Raw genomic sequence first — 17,843 nt, forward strand, 5'->3', positions numbered from 1 at the left:
TCTGAGCCATCAGCCCAGAGCCTGACGCGGGGCTCGAACTCACGGACCGCAAGATCGTGACCTGGCTGAAGTCGGACGCTTAACCGACTGCGCCACCCAGGCGCCCCATTTTGTGCAGATTTTCTGAAAGCTTTTACTAAGATATTACCCTAAGCCTAATGACCTTACAGATTTTTTTTTATTCAGAAATGATTTCAAGTTTGAAGAACAATTGCCAGAATACTTTTTTATTTATTTGAGAGAGAGAGAGAGAGAGGGAGAGAGCGAAGGGGCGCACACATGCATGGAGGAGGCGCAGAGAGAGAGGGAGACAGAGAATCCCAAGCAGACTCTGCATTGTCTGTGCAGCCCAATGCGGGGCTCAAACCCATAAACCTGAGATCATGACCTGAGCTGAAATCAAGAGCTGGACCTTAACCAACTGAGCCACTCAGGTGCCCCCAGTTGCCAGAATATTACAGAAAAGCCTTATTAAACCCTTCATCCAAGTTTACCAAGTTCTAACACTCTATTAAAGACTGCTTTAAAATGCTGTTTGGAAGGTTTAGGGAAAGTAAGTTCTATCCAGGCACTAGAAGTCTTAAATGCTCATGAATTTGAAAGAAAACAGAATCTTACAAAACCAGTTTACTAAAGTAAGTAAGCACAGCCAGGTCCAAAAGACAACTCAACCCCCAACCCACTCTGATCCTCCACCAGAACCTCCCAGGAGGACAATGAAAACTTTAAAACCTGAATACCAGACATGCAAGAAGAGCTAAGAAAAATGAAAGAAGAAAAATAAAAAGAAAAATGAAAGAAGAACAATAAAAAAGAATGTGTGTGGGGAGGTGGGGTTTGGGGACCACGATCATATATTAAAACGTACTCTAAAGCTTCTGTAACTAAAACAGTGTGGTACCGCTATAAGAATAGATAAATACACTGGTGGGACAAAATAGAAAGGCTAGACCTAGCCACACATAGAACTTTATATATGGCAAGGGTGACGGGGTGGCTCAGTGGGTTAAGCCTCTGACTTTGGCTCAGGTCATGATCTCAGAGTTTGTGGGTTCGAGCCCCGCGTCGGGTTCTGTGCTGACAGCTCAGAGCCTGGAGCCTGCTTCGGATTCTGTGTCTCCCTCTCTCTGTCCCTCCCCTGCTTGCACTCTGTCTAGACTCTCTCTCTCTCTCAAAAATAAATAAAAATTAAAAAAAAATAACTTTATATATGATAAAGGTGGCATCTTAAATCACTAGGGCAAAGATGGACTTTTTATTTTATTTTATTTTTTTTTTAAGTTTTTATTTATTTTTGAGACAGAGAGAGACAGAGCATGAACGGGGAAGGGGCAGAGAGAGAGGGAGACACAGAATCAGAAGCAGGTTCCAGGCTCTGAGCCATCAGCCCAGAGCCCGACGCGGGGCTCGAACTCACGGACGGCGAGATCGTGACCTGAGCTGAAGTCGGACGCTTAACCGACTGAGCCACCCAGGCGCCCCAAAGATGGACTTTTTAAATAAATGATGCTGGAATAACCAAACAGCCCAAAGGTGTTCGTGTAAGATCACCCCGCAAATCTGATGTGCCTGGGGCGCCTGGCTGGCTCAGTTAATAGAGCATATGATTCTTGGTCTCAGGGTCGTGAATTCAAGCCCCACGCTGGGCATGGAGCCTACTTAAAAAGAGAAAATCCGATGTGCTTGCAGAAGTAGTGAACTACAGGAGGATAACCCACATCTTTCTCTGAGCCAGAGAACCAGCTGCAGGCAAGAATGGGTTTCACATGATGGGTTGCAGCCTTGAACGGTTAACACCAACCCCAGAGGGGCTCCAACTGCCTTCAGAACCCACTGTGATTTCAGTGGATTTTCAAAAATCTGACTTTTTCTGGGACAGCCCTAGAGCTTACAATACATTGTGCAGCACCCATAGTATACACACATGGTAACATACAGAAGCCCACTCCCTCCCACCAATTTCCAGACGCATTACTGTTATCCTCATTTTGAAGGTGAGAAAATCAAGGTTCAGAGACTTGCCCAGAATCATGATTGTTTAAGAGATAGGATAGGGAATTCGTAACTCTCCACTCCAAATTCTGTAGTTTGGTCCTCAAACCTCCTTATCTGCTCCCTCAGTATCTTTAACTAGAACCACCCAGGATTGAGACCTCTCACAACCTGATGCAAGAATCTGCTAATTGGTGATGCCAGGACCCCTTGGGGACAGTAACCTCAGAGTCTGACCCACAGGGGTCAGGCCTTTTAGGGAGCCTGACTTTCTTCTAAGGGCAGCAAGCAGGAAATAGCTTTCATTCATAACCTTTGAGAAGGTCAGGGTAAAGAAATTAGCACTGCTACATCCGGTGATCTGTCAGGCATTGATTTAAGCTCTTCGCAAACATAATTACAGAAATAATGCATCGCTCAAGACAAATGAAAACATATGTCCACATATGTTCTTCTATGCTAACATTCATCGCAGCATTATTCAGAATGGCCATAAAGTGGAAATAATCCAAATGCCATCAACTGATGAAGAGATAACCCAAATGTGGTATATCCATACCATGAAATATTGCCCAGCCCTAAAAGTAACAAAGTCCCGATACCTGCTACAACGTGAACCTTGAAAATATTATGCTAAATGAAAACAAGCCAGTCACAAAAGCCCATATATCGTATGAGTCCATTTATATGAAATGTCTATTAACAGGGAAAGCTATAGAGACAGAAAGCAGATAAGTGGTTGCTAAGGAGTATGGGTTTCTTCTTCCCTGTGATGAAAATATTCTAAACCACTGTGGTGGTAGTTGCACAACTTTGTGAATACACTAAAAACCATGAAATTGTAGGCTTTAAATGGATGAATTTTTATGGTAAGTGAATTATACTTCAATAAAGCTATTACCAAAAAAAAAAAAAAAAGGAAGGTGGGAGGGGGGAGGAAGGATGAATCTAAGTATCTAGCAACATGTACCAACAGGTACATGATTTTTTCTTTTTTTTAACTTTTTTTTTTTTTTTTACATTTATTTATTTTTTGAGAGACATAGAGAGACAGAGTATAAGTTGGGGAGGGGCAGAGAGAGGAGACACAGAATCCGAAGCAGGCTCCAGGCTCTGAGCTGTCAGCACAGAGCCCGATGTAGGGCTCAAACTCACGAACCGCCAGATCATGACGTGAGCCGAGACCCGACGCTTAACCGACTGAGCCACCCAGGCACGCCTAGATTTTAAGAGACCTGTCTAGCCCCAGAGCCCTTGGTCTAGAATGTCGTTACTTCCTTCACAAGCAGTATCTCTGGCAAAGTACTTAGCGAATGAATCCCAGAAAGTAGGATACTTATGAATACAATGGTAAAACAAATGAACACGAAATGGTTAAAGAAACATGACCCAAGTAGTAGATACGGCAGGCGCTATGCGAGCTTGCCTACCTCACAAGCAGTTCCCTTTTTCTACAAACTGCCCCATCCTTCATTCGAAGGGTCCCAGGGTCACTGGCAGCCATGTTTGAGTGAGGAGCCCACCCCCACCCACAGCTGATTGGCTCCAGAGGAGGCCTGACTCAAGTCGGACCAATCAGATTTCACTCCTAGGGAGTGGCGTCTATCCGTGTCCTGGAAGACAGAAACGAGTGCTGTGAGGTGGCCATCTTCCACTCCGCGGAGTAAGGAGCGGAGGGCTGGGCTGTTGGAGAGAATGATGCCAGTGCAAAGGTGGCCTGGCACCCCCTGGATCCAGTCGCCTCCTGAGGCTAGGCTGCACTTCTGCCCATGGGTGCCACCAGACATCTTCATGCAGTGTCCTGTTCAATCTGTGTTCAGCTGCTACATTCAACTACTTTCCCAAAGCGAAAAAGTAAAGCTACTGTATGTATGAGTTTTAAACATGAATCTGCAACCGTATGGCTGAAGCTGAGCAAGCCCCACTGGGTTTGCCTCCAGCCTGGCGCAGGAGGTTGGGTGCTCTCTGATCTTTCCCGTTACACGACTGAGGGTCAGAAGAGCACCTCTCAAGAAGTCCCTTTCTGTCCCTGCGGAGACTCTTCATGGCACTGGAGGTGCCAGAAACTTCTTGGTAAAGTTATCTTGAGACCTAACCTTTCCAAGAAGCTGAAGAGCATATTATAAGCCTTATTACAGGAGAGCTGCTGAACCCTTGAATGAACCCTGAAATAGGACATGGAATCAGAAGGTGAACACTCTCCTTCCTTTCTTGACAATAAAACCCCACTGAGAAAAACTCCAGCTTTTTATTGGAATGGACTGATGAGAGGTTACTGTGGGTAAATGAACAAATAAAAGGCACGTACGCCTTCTTCAGTTCGTATTTTAGATCTGCGATATATATACAAGAAAGCAGATATCACATCTCCCCCCCCCCCCCACACACACACACACTGGCAGGGACACATTTGAATGAAAAACATTTGCAAGAGTTTGCATAGTTTGGACAACAGAAGGAAGAGCCGAGTTGACAGGAGGGAAGGGATGGACGAATCCTTTTCCCATCCCTCTATTTATGGGAGTCACTTCCTTTCAGGAAATGCTGAGCCCCTTCTCCCAGGACCCTGTTGGGAATGACGCCTGCACGGGCTGACCCAGCCTTCCACATCCTCCTGGCCTCAGCAATTCTACCCTTGTGACCCAGTCAGTACTGGGAATCCGGCCTGTAAATGACAGTGCTTTTAGGAGGCCCCAGCCTAGTGAGGAAATTCAAAGAAAAAAAGGGGAGGGGACACATAATGAAGTCAGAAAGGCCCCTGGCTTGGAGAAGCTACTAAATATGAACACAGAAAGGGGACGGATCGGCGGGGGTGGGGAGGAGCTGGGGCTAGAAACGATGACACTGTGGCCCAAGAGTTTTGTGGCTCACCTTATTGGACACCCTGCTGGGTGATGGCTAAGGCAGAAGCAGGACCCAGGGTTCGTGGCCCCATCCAGGGCTCACTCACCAGCTCCACACTCCTTTCCTTTCCCCAGATGACTCCTGTTTCTATGGAAAGAAGAACCTGGGTCTACTAGTTCCGTGTTCTTGATGAAGGTGGTTCTCCTCTCTTCTTGGTCAGCCCACCTCTTCAGAAACCCAGAGAGATTTCTGAGGTTAGTGGGTTTTTGGTGGTTGGTGTTTGTTTTGTTTTGTTTTTGTTTTGTTCTTTAAGAAGTGAGGAATGTTTTTGGTCTTAGGATGTTGAGAGATTTTTAAACAGCGACAAAAACAAAAGCATTTGCCCTACAGATGCGAGGTAACTTTAGCCACTGGCTCCCATGGAATGCTTTTTCTTCTTTTTTATTTAAAAAAAATTTTGTTTAACATTTATTTATTTTTGAGACAGGGAGAGACAGAGCATGAACGGGGGAGGGTCAGAGAGAGAGGGAGACACAGAATCTGAAACAGGCTCCAGGCTCTGAGCTGTCAGCACAGAGCCCGACGCGGGGCTCCAACTCCTGGACCGTGAGATCATGACCAGAGCCGAAGTCGGACGCTTAACCGACTGAGCCACCCAGGCGCCCCTCTTCTTTTTTAAAGTTATTTGTTTATTTTGAGAGAGAGAGAGAGGGCGCATGCACACAGGGGAGGGAGGGAGGGAGGAAGAGAGAGAGAGGGAGAGAGAATCCTAAACAGCAACGTGGGGCTCTATCTCAGGAACCATGGGATCATGACCTGAGTCGAAATCAAGAGTCGGATGCTTAAACCAACTGAGCCACTTAGGCGCCCCTGCTTTTTCTCTTATAAAAAGACAAATGAACAGATACAGTGTTCAGAGCTTCCCTGCCCTATTCCAGGGAGGAAAAGAGACTTAGTGTTAGCAGGTTAAAAGAAATGAACTGGAGACTGAGGGTAAGATAGAAGTTGAGGCAGAGAATCAGAAAGAAAGACAAAGACTGAGAAGTAAACAAACAGGGAAAGAACGGCACTGAAACACTGGAGAGGAGGGACCCAGCAAGAAACCACCCAGACGCAGACAGAGAGGGCGGCTCTGTTAGGTGACGCCCAGACGCCCTTCCATTGGATGCAGCATCCTGGCGATCAGCTGTTTTTGCAGCTGAAGTGGATGTAAATGAAATACGTTGCCCAAGTTTACACTGCGGGCAAGAGGAGCTAGGATAGTCCAGTGGCAAATACTCCTGCACTTCAGCAATTTGGAACGTTCCCATCCCCGCACTTCTGTTCATGTTCTTTCCCTCGGCTGTCACCCTCCCTTTTCTTTGCTATTGTATTCCCACCAAGCCCTCAAAATCTAGTTTGAAATTTCCACAGAACCTACTGTGACCACCCCACAAACTAAAGTTCTTCCCCACTCTTCTGAATTTCTAGAGCAGTTATTAACTTATCTACATTTGATCATCTAATAAGCGTGCTTCGACTATTATTTAAATACTTTTTACCCAAGGTCCACATGTTTGCCACTTCCAACTGCAATAATGAACTCATGGCTAACGTTTATTGAGCATCTACTATTCTCTAGGCAAGATTCTACATGGATTGTTTTGTTGAATCCTCACACCAACCCTACTATTGCCTCCCCTTTACAGATGTGGAAACTGAGGCCTGGAGGGAGTAAGTTTTTCCCAAGGTCACATGCATGCTGAATAAATCCAGGTTGTCAGATTCAAAAGTCCAGTGCCTAACACCCAAATAAATGCAGGGGGTGGGGGGGAGGGTACAGACCTTCCCCTCCTGGATACAGAGTAGCTACTCAGTAAAAGTGTTACTTGGATTTTATTCCAAGTACCCAGCATCCATCCCCTCTCCTACCTCCCCTCCATCTCCTTCCTGCCCACCATGAACACCCTGGCACCAAGGCACTGCCTGGCCCTCTCTTCCACTTCCAGAAGCAGCCCTCAGGCTGCCATTTTGTGACTTATTTTTCCTCTGAATGCTCTCCTGATGTTCACTGTAACCTGACCTCACCGAACAGTAATACTGAGGAGGGGAGGCAGGGCCCCCTGCCCCATCTGTCCTGACCCTTGGGCACCTGGAGAGCCCCCCGGGACCTGTGCCTCCCAGGGGCCTGTGCCTCCCAGGGCTGGCTGCCGCACCACACCACGAGGTAGCCACTTGAAGGGATGCACCTGAAAGGCGCATTTTATTTGCTTCCTGACACCCATCTCTGACTCCAGCTGTGCTGCCCCAAACTCCTCACTTTCCCACCTCCTCTCTCCCTAATTCCTGCCCTCCTCTTCCTTTCCTCCCCCTCAGACCCTTTCCCACCCTCTTTTGCTGGCTTCTGTTCTCTTTCTTTCCATGAGCAGAGAGTTTCCAGCTTGGCTCCTGGCCAGCACATTTGGACAAAAGGCAGCAATCTTAGAGGAAGACGTCATCTCGCACCCCCTTTCCTGGGGCCGGCACCGTGGCTCCCGAGCCCAGAGAGGGAGAAGGGGGCCCAGGCCTCTCCGCCACAGCTCCCTGTTGGGGGGAAAGGCCTTGAGAGATGGGGTTAAAAGCAAAGAGTTTGCAAATAGACCCAGGCTCAAATTCCCATTCTGTCACTTGAGGCTGTGGGACCTTGGACAAGTTACTTTGCAAAGATTTAGTCCTCTCCTCTGTAAAACTGTGATAATTGTAGCACCTATTTTGAAAGACTGCAAGTAAGGATTAAATGAGAATGCACCTGTAAAGCATTCAGCACAGCACATGTCCCGTAAAAAGTGCTCCACACGTCCCTTCTGTAATAAAGTGAGCTTAACTCTGCCAAATAATACAAACAGGAGTAATAACACAGGAGCTTGTGTCGATGATAATAATACCTCCTCAACTCATCTGCAGGGCTACTGACCCAGCCTCAGTTGTCTGCAAGTGTGGTAAAGCTGCAAAACCCTCCCAAGCACGGAGTTGCTGTTACAATGTAATCTGTGTGAGTTGGTTTTGACATTGGAAGGGGAGCTGACCCCTTTTCCTTTTCAGTAGGAACCAGGACGTGCTCAGGCTCAGCTTCAGAGCTAGATGTGAAAGTAGGAGGAGCCCACTGAGATCAGCACAGCCCGCTCATCCTGACTCCCCTCCCCCTCCGTTTTCTGGCTCCCTGAACTCCGAGGCCCTGGCTCTGTTTGTTTACTATCTGTCTCTGGTGTTTGGGACTTGCAAGTTGTGCAATGCCTGGGAACATGTTCATTTTTACTTAGCTAGGTTTTGAGAAAGGGAAATGGTCTTTCCCCTATGACTTTATTTAGCTCATCTGGGCCAGCATGGAGAGATTTGAATTTAATCAGTAAGATGAATCAAAGAGCGTGAGGTGCTGGGTGGTGGGGGGATGCTGGGAAATACACAAGTATATGGGATGGTCCCTGCCTCTTAGAGGGAGGAATAACAGCTATAAACCCAAACAACCGAATGGCAGTAAAAGACTGCAGTTGTTCACGATCAAACGACAAGATTAGTCCAGGGAATGACTGACATACGGTTCACGAGTTTAAGGACTAAATCTGAACTACAGTGGTGGATGTTACCAAACAAATACAAACTGGAGGAACGCAGAGGTGGGCAATGGAAGTCGGAATGGCCACAGACTGCCTCAAAGAAGAGGTCGGACCTGGTGGCCCTTAAGAGGAGACTGGGTTCCAACAGCTGGGAAAGGAGAAGGTTGCAGGTGAGGCAAGAGCAGGAAGGTACACTCCCACCTGGGACACAGGGACCCATGGGATGTGAGCCAGGAGAAGATGGAATGGCTTGGGGGCTTACACTGGGGGATGTCCTGAAAGGAAGGAGGAGGAGTTAAGACTTGCTCACCTGGGCAAATAAAGAGAATACAGAATGGAGAAACACACTCTTTTGGACATGATGGGGTTAAAATGGCACATTCAAGAGGAGCCATGTGGAGTAGACAGTCAGAGGGAAAGATTTAGGGGTCTGGTGAAAGAACACCCCTGGGGGTGTAAATCTGGGAGGGAGCCCACGAACCTGTGAGCATGAAGGAGATCCCTGAGAGAAAAGTGCAGAGAGTGAAGAAATAGGCACGGGGCACTCTTACACTGCCCTTGTTACTCAGCTTGACTCAGTTTCTTTCTTTTCTTTTTTTTTTTTTAATTTTCAGTGTTTATTTTTGAGAGAGAGAGAGAGAAAGAGCAAGTGAGCAGGGGGAGGGGCAGAGAGAGGGAGACAGAATCCAAAGCAGGTTCCCGGCTCTGAGCTGTCAGCACAGAGCCCGACGCGGGACTTGAACCCACGAACCGAACCGTGAGATCATGACCTGAGCCAGAGTCAGATGCCCAAGCCACTGAGCCACCCAGGTGCCCCACTGACTCAGTTTCTTTTTATGTGTCCTCATCTGGGCCTTCCAACTAGACAGTGGTAGGACATGAGGGTTGGGCTTCTTTTTATTCCTCTGCAGTGCCTAACCCACACTAGGCTACTGTGGGCGAGGTACAAATGCTTGTTGAATAAGAAAAAGAAAATGAATCAGTGAAGATCTCCTTTTCTACAGATAATTAGAATAACCAAAATCTTGTGGTGTCTCAGGTGGGGAGGCAATACGCAGAGTACTTAACAAAGCTGTGGCTGGGACACCAGCCAATGAGAATTGGCCTTATGGTGAACCCTGTGATGGCTGGATCTGGGGCGGTTGGGGTTCCCAGGAATGTGGGACACTGGGAGCTTGGGCAGTGACTGCTTACTAAGTGGTTCAGAAGCATTAGCCATTCTGACAAGTGGACAGTGTATCAGTGCACATCAGTTCTCCATCAACCTTGACCTGGGTCAGGGTGTCGCATACACTAGGGAGCTAAAGAACAGTGAACGGGCTTCATTAGAAACTTAGGATAAGGTCTCAGCAGAGGGTTAGGGAAGGAAGCCAGATTTCAGGGACTTGGTGGGGGGGGGGGGGGTTGTTGCTGGTGGACCTGCCCCCGGGGGCTCTTCCTGCTGTTCCAGGTCCCCATCCTGAAACCCCCTCCTTCTCTTTTCCTCCAGGAGGTTGGCAGCTTGAACCTGGAGCCTGAACCAAAGAAGCTGTCTCTTTGACCCCCTCCCCAACTCCCTCCTCTCTGCCCCAGGCCCGGGATCCGGGCTATCCAGGGTTCAGGGGAAAGGAGAGCCTCTGTGACCCTCCCTCGGCACTGCTGAGACCTCTAAGTCTCCATGTTCTGGGAGGCATTAGGGGGTTAATTTTCTCTGACATTTTTTCACCCCATTAGATGCACCAGTTCAGCTGGAGGGTAAACAGAGAGCACTGGTCTCTTTTTGATGTCCTGGGAGCTTGTGTGTGTTTGTTGTGTTTGTTGCCTGTCACCAACACAGATGGTGAAATGGGCCAGATGTAAAGGATGACAGCGGCCACAAGATGCCGGGGAGCTTTGCTGGGGGTTGGATGACCACACACTTCATTCCACATCTGAACCACTCTCACCCGCAAGTCAGAGTATTAAGCAGAGAACTCCCCTGCGCCCCCAGAGAGCTGGAGACGTTTTCTGGCAGAGAAGCTCAGAGCACCGGCAAGCTGCTTCGAGAAGTTCCTCTGTGTCTTCCCAGTCTCCACCCTGGGCGAGTCTGTGGCTGAGAAGCTGGCCTGCTCCAGCTGTAGGGGAGGCAAGTTCTAAACCTCAGGTGCCCCCGTCACCCCTGCCCAGTGATCAGATCAGTGCTCTGTGGCTTCTCCCCCAACTAACATCTCCCCTGACCACGCAAGGTGAGTTTTAATCCCGATTTGCTGATCCCATACAAATGGGACATCCAGGGAGGTTGAGCCTGTAATTCACAGGGACATGAAAAGCACAGACAAAATGATAGAAGTGTCCTGCTTTAATGGTTCCAATTTGCTGAGAAAAGGCAGTCGTGATTTTTTTTTTTTCCATGGTGAGCTGGGGGTAGGCAGGGACAGGAGTGTCCAACTCCTCTGACTCCTTTAGTGGGAATGAGAAGTTCACATGTAGCACCGGGTTATCCAGCTGACCCCTCCTCCTTCCCTGCCCTTCGGGCTCTACTCTAGGGGGTGCTAAGAAAGGCTGGGGGGCAGAGGGATGGTGCAAACTCGTTTCTGCTTGTGTCAATGCCCCTGGACCAGCAGGGAGAACGGACAGATAATGGCCAACTCTCACCCTTTCCCAGGGCATCCGCAAGTTGCAGTTTCCAGGGATAGTCCCAGGGCAGGCCTGTTGTAGATCAATTAACAACTTACCTTTTTTTTTTTTTTTAATTTTGTTTATTTATTTATTTTGAGAGAGAGAGAGAGAGAGGCAGAGAAAGAGAGGGAGAGAGGGAGAATCTCAAGCATGATCCTCGCTGTCAGCACAGAGCCCAACGCGGGTTTGAACTCATGAAACTGTGAGATCATGACCTGAGCCAAAACCAAGAGTCAGCTGCTTAACTGACTGAGCCACCCAGGCACCCCAACAACTTATCTTAAGTGCTCCCTTTTTACTTTCAAAGTGGCCCGGTTTGTATCTTATGGTTCCCCTATCCATTCCCCATAGTGAATTTGCAGAGAACTTGCTGCTAAGTCAAACACAACCCTGACTACATTTTTTTCTGAGAAGCAAGAATGAGGGAGAAAGAGGGAGGTACTTTAGATTACTGCACTGGGTTGACTCTTGTGTGTAACCCACCCCATCCATCCCAGGTTCCCGCCTACACAATATGTGGAATCGTGATTATGTGGGATAGAGGTTGTGGGAACATGAAACCAACAGCCAACCAAGAGACAAAAATTAAGATGGTCTGTTGGATCACAAACTACAAAACATAAAAAATCTCCTAGAGATCATAATGTTAATATATTGCCTTTTTAAATTTAATATAACTCGGGGCGCCTGGGTGGCGCAGTAGGTTAAGCGTCCGACTTCAGCCAGGTCACGATCTCGCGGTCCGGGAGTTCGAGCCCCGCGTCGGGCTCTGGGCTGATGGCTCAGAGCCTGGAGCCTGTTTCCGATTCTGTGTCTCCCTCTCTCTCTGCCCCTCCCCCGTTCATGCTCTGTCTCTCTCTGTCCCAAAAATAAATAAACGTTGAAAAAAAAATTTAATATAACTCAAAATAGTAGATTGCCTCTATGAATGTACCACGCTATGAATTTTAATTTTTGTATTACATAGAAATTCAGAGTACATTCAGTGGAGAGCTGGGGTGGTAATGCTTGGGTTAAGGGAGAGAGAGGTAATAATACATTTTACAGTTGTTTTTTGTTTTTGTTTTTGTTTTTAAGGCTGAGCATCAGGATCTCATTTTTAAATTATACGTCACTGGGCACAAATATATTCAATATCCATTTGGCTTTGAAATCTATTTTAATCTAGCAATTGCACTTCTGGGAATTTATCTTACAGAACTATTGGAACAAGTGACCCAGAGTGCTTGTAGTGGCTAAACTCAGAAGCAACCAATGGCTCAAAAACAGGTAATTTGTTAAACAAATGAAGGCAATCCATGCAAAGAAACAGTAGGACTATGTAGGTCCCCCACAGAATTATTCTCACAAACGAGTGTTCAATTATGATAGCATGTTTCCACTTCTGTAAACAAACAAGCAAACATATTACAGGCAAAGAAGAAAGTCTGAGGCTATTTGGAATATATACCAAACAGGGATTGCCTTTAAGGAGGGAGAGAGTATGCAGTAAATTTTCATGTTTCATCTTATTCTTTTTTCTTATTGCTTAAATGTTTTATAGCAAATATAACTTTCACAGTTTACATAGAAAAATATATGTATATATACAAGTACGTGTACAAGAGTAATCTTAAACCTTTATAGTATGCTTTTTAGGAAAACAAAACTACCAAAGGAAATGCATCTGATACTGTGTTTGAACTGGTCTGACAAGCCCTCCTGATAAGACGCACAGCCCAAGGAAGGCCTGGATACCATGGAAAAAATGGTCACTGTCAGGACTTCCTGTCCTGATCCCACTCCAGCTCTATCCTACTCTCATTTCCTTCTGAAGGGGAGCCATGGGACCTCTTTGTTCCCCACTGTTGAGGGAAGCAAACCTCTTCCCTGAGCTTGCCATGAAGATGACTCACCCCATCCTTCCTTCAGGCCAGGGAGAAGAAAAAGATAGCAGTTTTTGGCAATTCAGCCTGTTAGAAAAGGGGGTCTAGGGCTCACCCCTCTTCCAGTCAACTGCAGGCCAAGGATGGATGCATCAAAGAGAAGCCAAAGACAAAGCAATTCTGGACTGCAGCTGGCAAAGGGCTTAACTCTGGGCAAGCTGGGAGTCGACAGGATACATTTTTGCCCAGATCAGACAGTGATCTTGACACAAGGGTAAAAGATGGTCTGACTCTGGCTTCCCAACATATTCTGTCTTTGGATATCAAATGTAGAAAACTGAGCTACTCACTCACCTCAGTTCCAGACACTGACTTTTCTCCTATAATTAAAGGGGTACATGTGTCTGTCAGTCTTTCTGTTGGGTAGCCTGTGTGTGTGCGTGTGGGGGGGGGCGTTTAAAGATCACCTGGGGTACCTATGGAGGCCATCTGGCTCTGTGGAGGAAGAAGGGTCCATGCCTAGACACAGGAGACTGGACATGACACAACCTGGGTCACTCATGAGTGCCTGTGAGACATTCCATGGGCCCTCAGGAAGCAAAAAAGAAGGGGCTGGGGTTCCAGAGATCATAAAGGAAGCTGAGTCAACTTTGCCTACAGCCAAAGAAGCAACTGCCTGCAAGGTGTATTTGAGTGTTATAAGGAAAGTCATTGAGCCTCAAAATATTTCCCCTATTATCCTGTCAGAGTTGCTGAATTCAACCCGTAGAGATTCATTCCTTTTGATTAAGACTTTATGGATGTTCTATTGCAAACTGATTTTCCCAGCTTCTTTCCAATCCAGAAGACATTGGTTAGAAAACAAACACACTTGAAGTGTCTACTTGAGGCAAGTAGAAAGTACCCAGAACTCAGAAGCTCAGCACTCAAGAAAAGTAGACTTATGTGAGTTCCAAGCAAAGAGAGAAAGTTACCAAATGTTCTCAGTTTGGGCTAAAGGTGAAGCATGCATACAGCTGGATTAGACAAATCTAACTGCAGAAGCCTTGTGATTCTGCTTTTAGAGTTTCTCTTTTTCATTTTTATTTATTTTTTAATATTTTAAATGTTTATCTATTTTGAGAGAAAGAGATAGCAGGTGAAGGGCACAGAGAGAGAGACAGAGAGACACACAGAGAGAGAGAGAGACAGAGACAGAGACAGAATCCCAAGCAGGCTCTGCACTGCCACGAGGAGCTCAAACTCACAAACCTCACAAATCGTGAGATCATGAACTGAGTTTAAATTAAGAATCGGATGCGGGGCGCCTGGGTGGCGCAGTCGGTTAAGCGTCCGACTTCAGCCAGGTCACGATCTCGCGGTCCGTGAGTTCGAGCCCCGCGTCGGGCTCTGGGCTGATGGCTCAGAGCCTGGAGCCTGTTTCTGATTCTATGTCTCCCTCTCTCTGCCCCTCCCCCGTTCATGCTCTGTCTCTCTCTGTCCCAAAAATAAATAAACGTTGAAAAAAAAAAAAAAAAAAGAATCGGATGCTTAGGGGTGCCTGGGTGGCTCAGTCGGTTAAGTGGCCGACTTCGGCTCAGGTCACGATCTCGCGGTCCGTGAGTTCGAGCCCTGCGTCGGGCTCTGTGGTGACAGCTCAGAGCCTGGAGCCTGTTTCGGATTCTGTGTCTCCCTCTCTCTGACCCTCCCCGGTTCGTGCTCTGTCTCTTTCTGTCTCAAAAATAAATAAACGTTAAAAAAAAAAAAAATTAAAAAAAAAAAAAAGAATTGGATGCTTAACCGACTGAGCCACCCAGGTGCGCCAAGAATTTCTATTTTTGTAAAAAAATACTTCATATACACACAAATGTGTCTGCCACCAGCCTTTGTATCTAGCTCTGTTCAAGCTGGCTTTAAATTCTGATGTTGAATGCACATTAGCTATTTGATTTTTATTATGAGTAACGGGCTTCCTAACTAAATTTTATGGGGTCCTTGTTTTTGGAATCTGAGGTTTCTGTCCCTGCTCTAAGGAACCCTTTATGTGATTGTTAAAGCAGCCACTCACTCTCACCCTTGGCTGTACCTTAAAACCACCTGTGACTTTCAAAAATACCGATGCCCAGGGCCCATTCTCAGAGATTTTTATTTACTCTCTCTAGCGTGGGGCCCAGGCATCTGTTCTTTAAAAAAAATGCTCCCCTAAGACATTTAAATGTGTGTGTGTATTTTTATTTTTTTTTAATGTTTATTTATTTTTGAGACAGAGACAGAGAGAGTGCAAGCAGGGGAGGGGCAGAGAGAGTGAGACACAGAATCTGAAGCAGGGTCCAGGCTCTAAGCTGTCAGCACAGAACCCAACCCAGGGCTTGAACTCAAAAATCCTGAGATCACGACCTGAGACGCTTAACCGACTGAGCCACCCAGGCGCCCCACCCCACCCCCCTTTTAATGTTTGTTTATTTTTGAGAGAGAGAGACAGAGACAGAGACAGAGAGAGCACAAGCAGGGGAGGGGCAGAGAGAGAGAGGGAGACACAGAATCTGAAGCAGGCTCCAGGTTCTGAGCTGTCAGCACAGAGCCCAACACAGGGCTGGAACCCATGAACTGTGAGATCATGACCTGAGCTGAAGTCAGACACTTAACTGGCTGAGCCACCCAGGCGCCCCTAAATGTGTGTTTTAACGGGCCACTCCCAGTTACAAATATTAAGAAAGTGATGGGGGAGGGGGGATGGGGGAGGGGGGAGGGGGGCTGGAGGAGTAGAGTCTCACACCTATTCAATGCTAATTTAAGACATCTAAAATTAGCAAGAAATGGTTTCAACAGCAGCAGTGCATGGACAGAGATTCCGCAGGTTCCCTCCCTTGTTCAGAAAGCAAAGGGAAGGACCCAGCCAAGGCATCTGTGGCGGAGTCCGCAGAACCTCTCAACTCTGGGTCTGCGTTCCCTGTCCTGTGACATTCCTGGTGTTGCAGCAAACAAGATTCCCACCCCCTCCGGCCTCACTCAGGGTGAATCTCTGGTCTCTCCAGTCCCACCCTTTCCCTGCTGTGGAGAAGCAGGCTTAACAGCAGGTCTGAGGGCATCTGGTGGGGATGGGGCGTGGGGGGTGAGACGTGGACTTGCCCATCTGACCGCAGTCCTCGAATGCTGCCCCCACTGCCTGCTTCCCTTTTGGTCAGGGTTTCTGGATGCACACTGCGTACCAGACCCTTCAGCAGACCAGAGTCTCAGCCTACCAGCCGGGGGACCGTTCTACGACTTGCCTGCTTCCCCTTCACGGTGGGCACCCGGGGTGCTTTGCTCTCTACATTCATCAAAGCTGGTGTCACCTCCTCCACTTGAGACCATGGGCTCTTGAGACCATGGGCATAGATTTCCTCTGGCCCCAACTGCCCGCAAGTCTGAGCTGACGCTCAGCAGCCTGCAGAAATGCAGTGTGCTCCCAAGTCAAAACAGGAAGATGGTATAAGGAGCCAGTCACGTGGAATTTTATCTTCCCATCTCTTGTAACACCGACAACGAACATTTTTTTTTCCCCTCTGTCACTCTTTGGTCTTTACACAAGGTTCCTCATGACAAATTCCCTATTGAGTTCATTCCAGGAAAAATTGTGTTCTGAAAATTAATTTGTAAGCTTTCTGTTGTCCAAACTCCAAAACTGTGCAATCCAGTGTATTTTTGTTTGTCTCTAAGCTGCCAGGAAATTTAGAGCCAAATTCGTTGTCCAAATGTTGTAATCTGCTAAACTCAGGCCATTCAAAATATCCATTCCTTTTGCTTTGCTTTGTTTTCTCCTGAGCTTTTCGGCACTTGGTTTTGGTCTAAGTTACCTCACCTGTGCCCGTCGCCAGGGTCCTACCTCTTAATCTCTTGGATCCGTCCGTCCTGCCTCAGCATTGCCATCATCTGCGCGTCAGTAATTCTGGCCCGGGCACCGCAAAGCCGCGGTCACATTCTCCTCCAGACCTCCACCCAACAACCACAGCGAGCTTTCTAGGACATCATCTGAACCCAGCTTCAGTGAGATCCTCCTTCCCTCTGGGGGCACACTGGGAATTCTCCCCACACTTACCCTCCCGCCCTCTCCCTCCCCCTGTCTTGGTGACTTTGTGCTTTCCGTTCCCTCAGCTGGAAACCGCCTTCCCTGCTTTGTTTTCTTGGTGAAGAGGTTTTCCGCGCTCAGTCCCAGCATTACCTACTCTGTGGGCCTCCCCTGAGCTGAGTGGCCCAGCTCTGGGTTCCCCTAGCACGTAGCACCCACAGCCAGGCCAGCCCAGGACTGGTTTTAATTTTTTTTTTTTTTTTGGTAAGATTTTGTTCTTAAGTAATCTCTACATCCAACGTGGGGCTCGAAATCACAACCCTGAGATCAAGAGTCCCGTGCTCTACAGACTGAGCCAGCCAGGCACCCCTGGTTTTAATTCTTCTGACTATCCAGCTGGGATGGTGAGTTCTGGAAGGAAGAGAGAGCTCTTATTCATCACTGGGTTTGTTCCTAACGCCTAGCACAGTGCTGTTAAGTGAACGATTACACAACACAGGGAGGCTTCAAATCTTCCCAATAAAAGCACTGGAAGCCATCCTCTTCCACCAGCCTTTCCGCTCACTCCCCTTCCTCAAAAACAGTCACCGTTTGCTCTTAACTTCTCACAGACTTTTGCTCCATCTAAGCAGCCCAGCCAAAGGCTTTCTACTCCACCACGCTGGTGTGTTCAATACTTGACAGTGCAAGCAGAGAGGATTTAGTTCTTTCATGCCCTAACCACCAAGGGCGTAGAGTTTGATAACAAAATTTCGGTGGAGTGCCGACTATAAGACGACCAATCTGGGGCCGTTGCTATCTGAGTGGCTAGAGGCATTAGAGAAGTCGGTCCCTGAAGCCCATCTCCACACCAGCTAGAATTCCCCCTGCTCCTTCTCCAGTACCGGCCGCTTAGAGCACAAGTCA

At 47.6% G+C, this 17,843-nt stretch overlaps 1 protein-coding gene across 1 annotated transcript in view; it reads right to left on the minus strand.

Annotated features, from left to right (window-relative positions):
- DENND2A (DENN domain containing 2A) overlaps nucleotides 1-17,843 on the minus strand; it is a 104,099-nt gene that overhangs the window by 85,485 nt on the left and 771 nt on the right. The window lies entirely within an intron of this gene.

This window comes from Lynx canadensis, chromosome A2 (genome assembly GCF_007474595.2).
Source record: "Lynx canadensis isolate LIC74 chromosome A2, mLynCan4.pri.v2, whole genome shotgun sequence".
Classification (NCBI taxonomy): Eukaryota; Metazoa; Chordata; class Mammalia; order Carnivora; family Felidae; genus Lynx; species Lynx canadensis.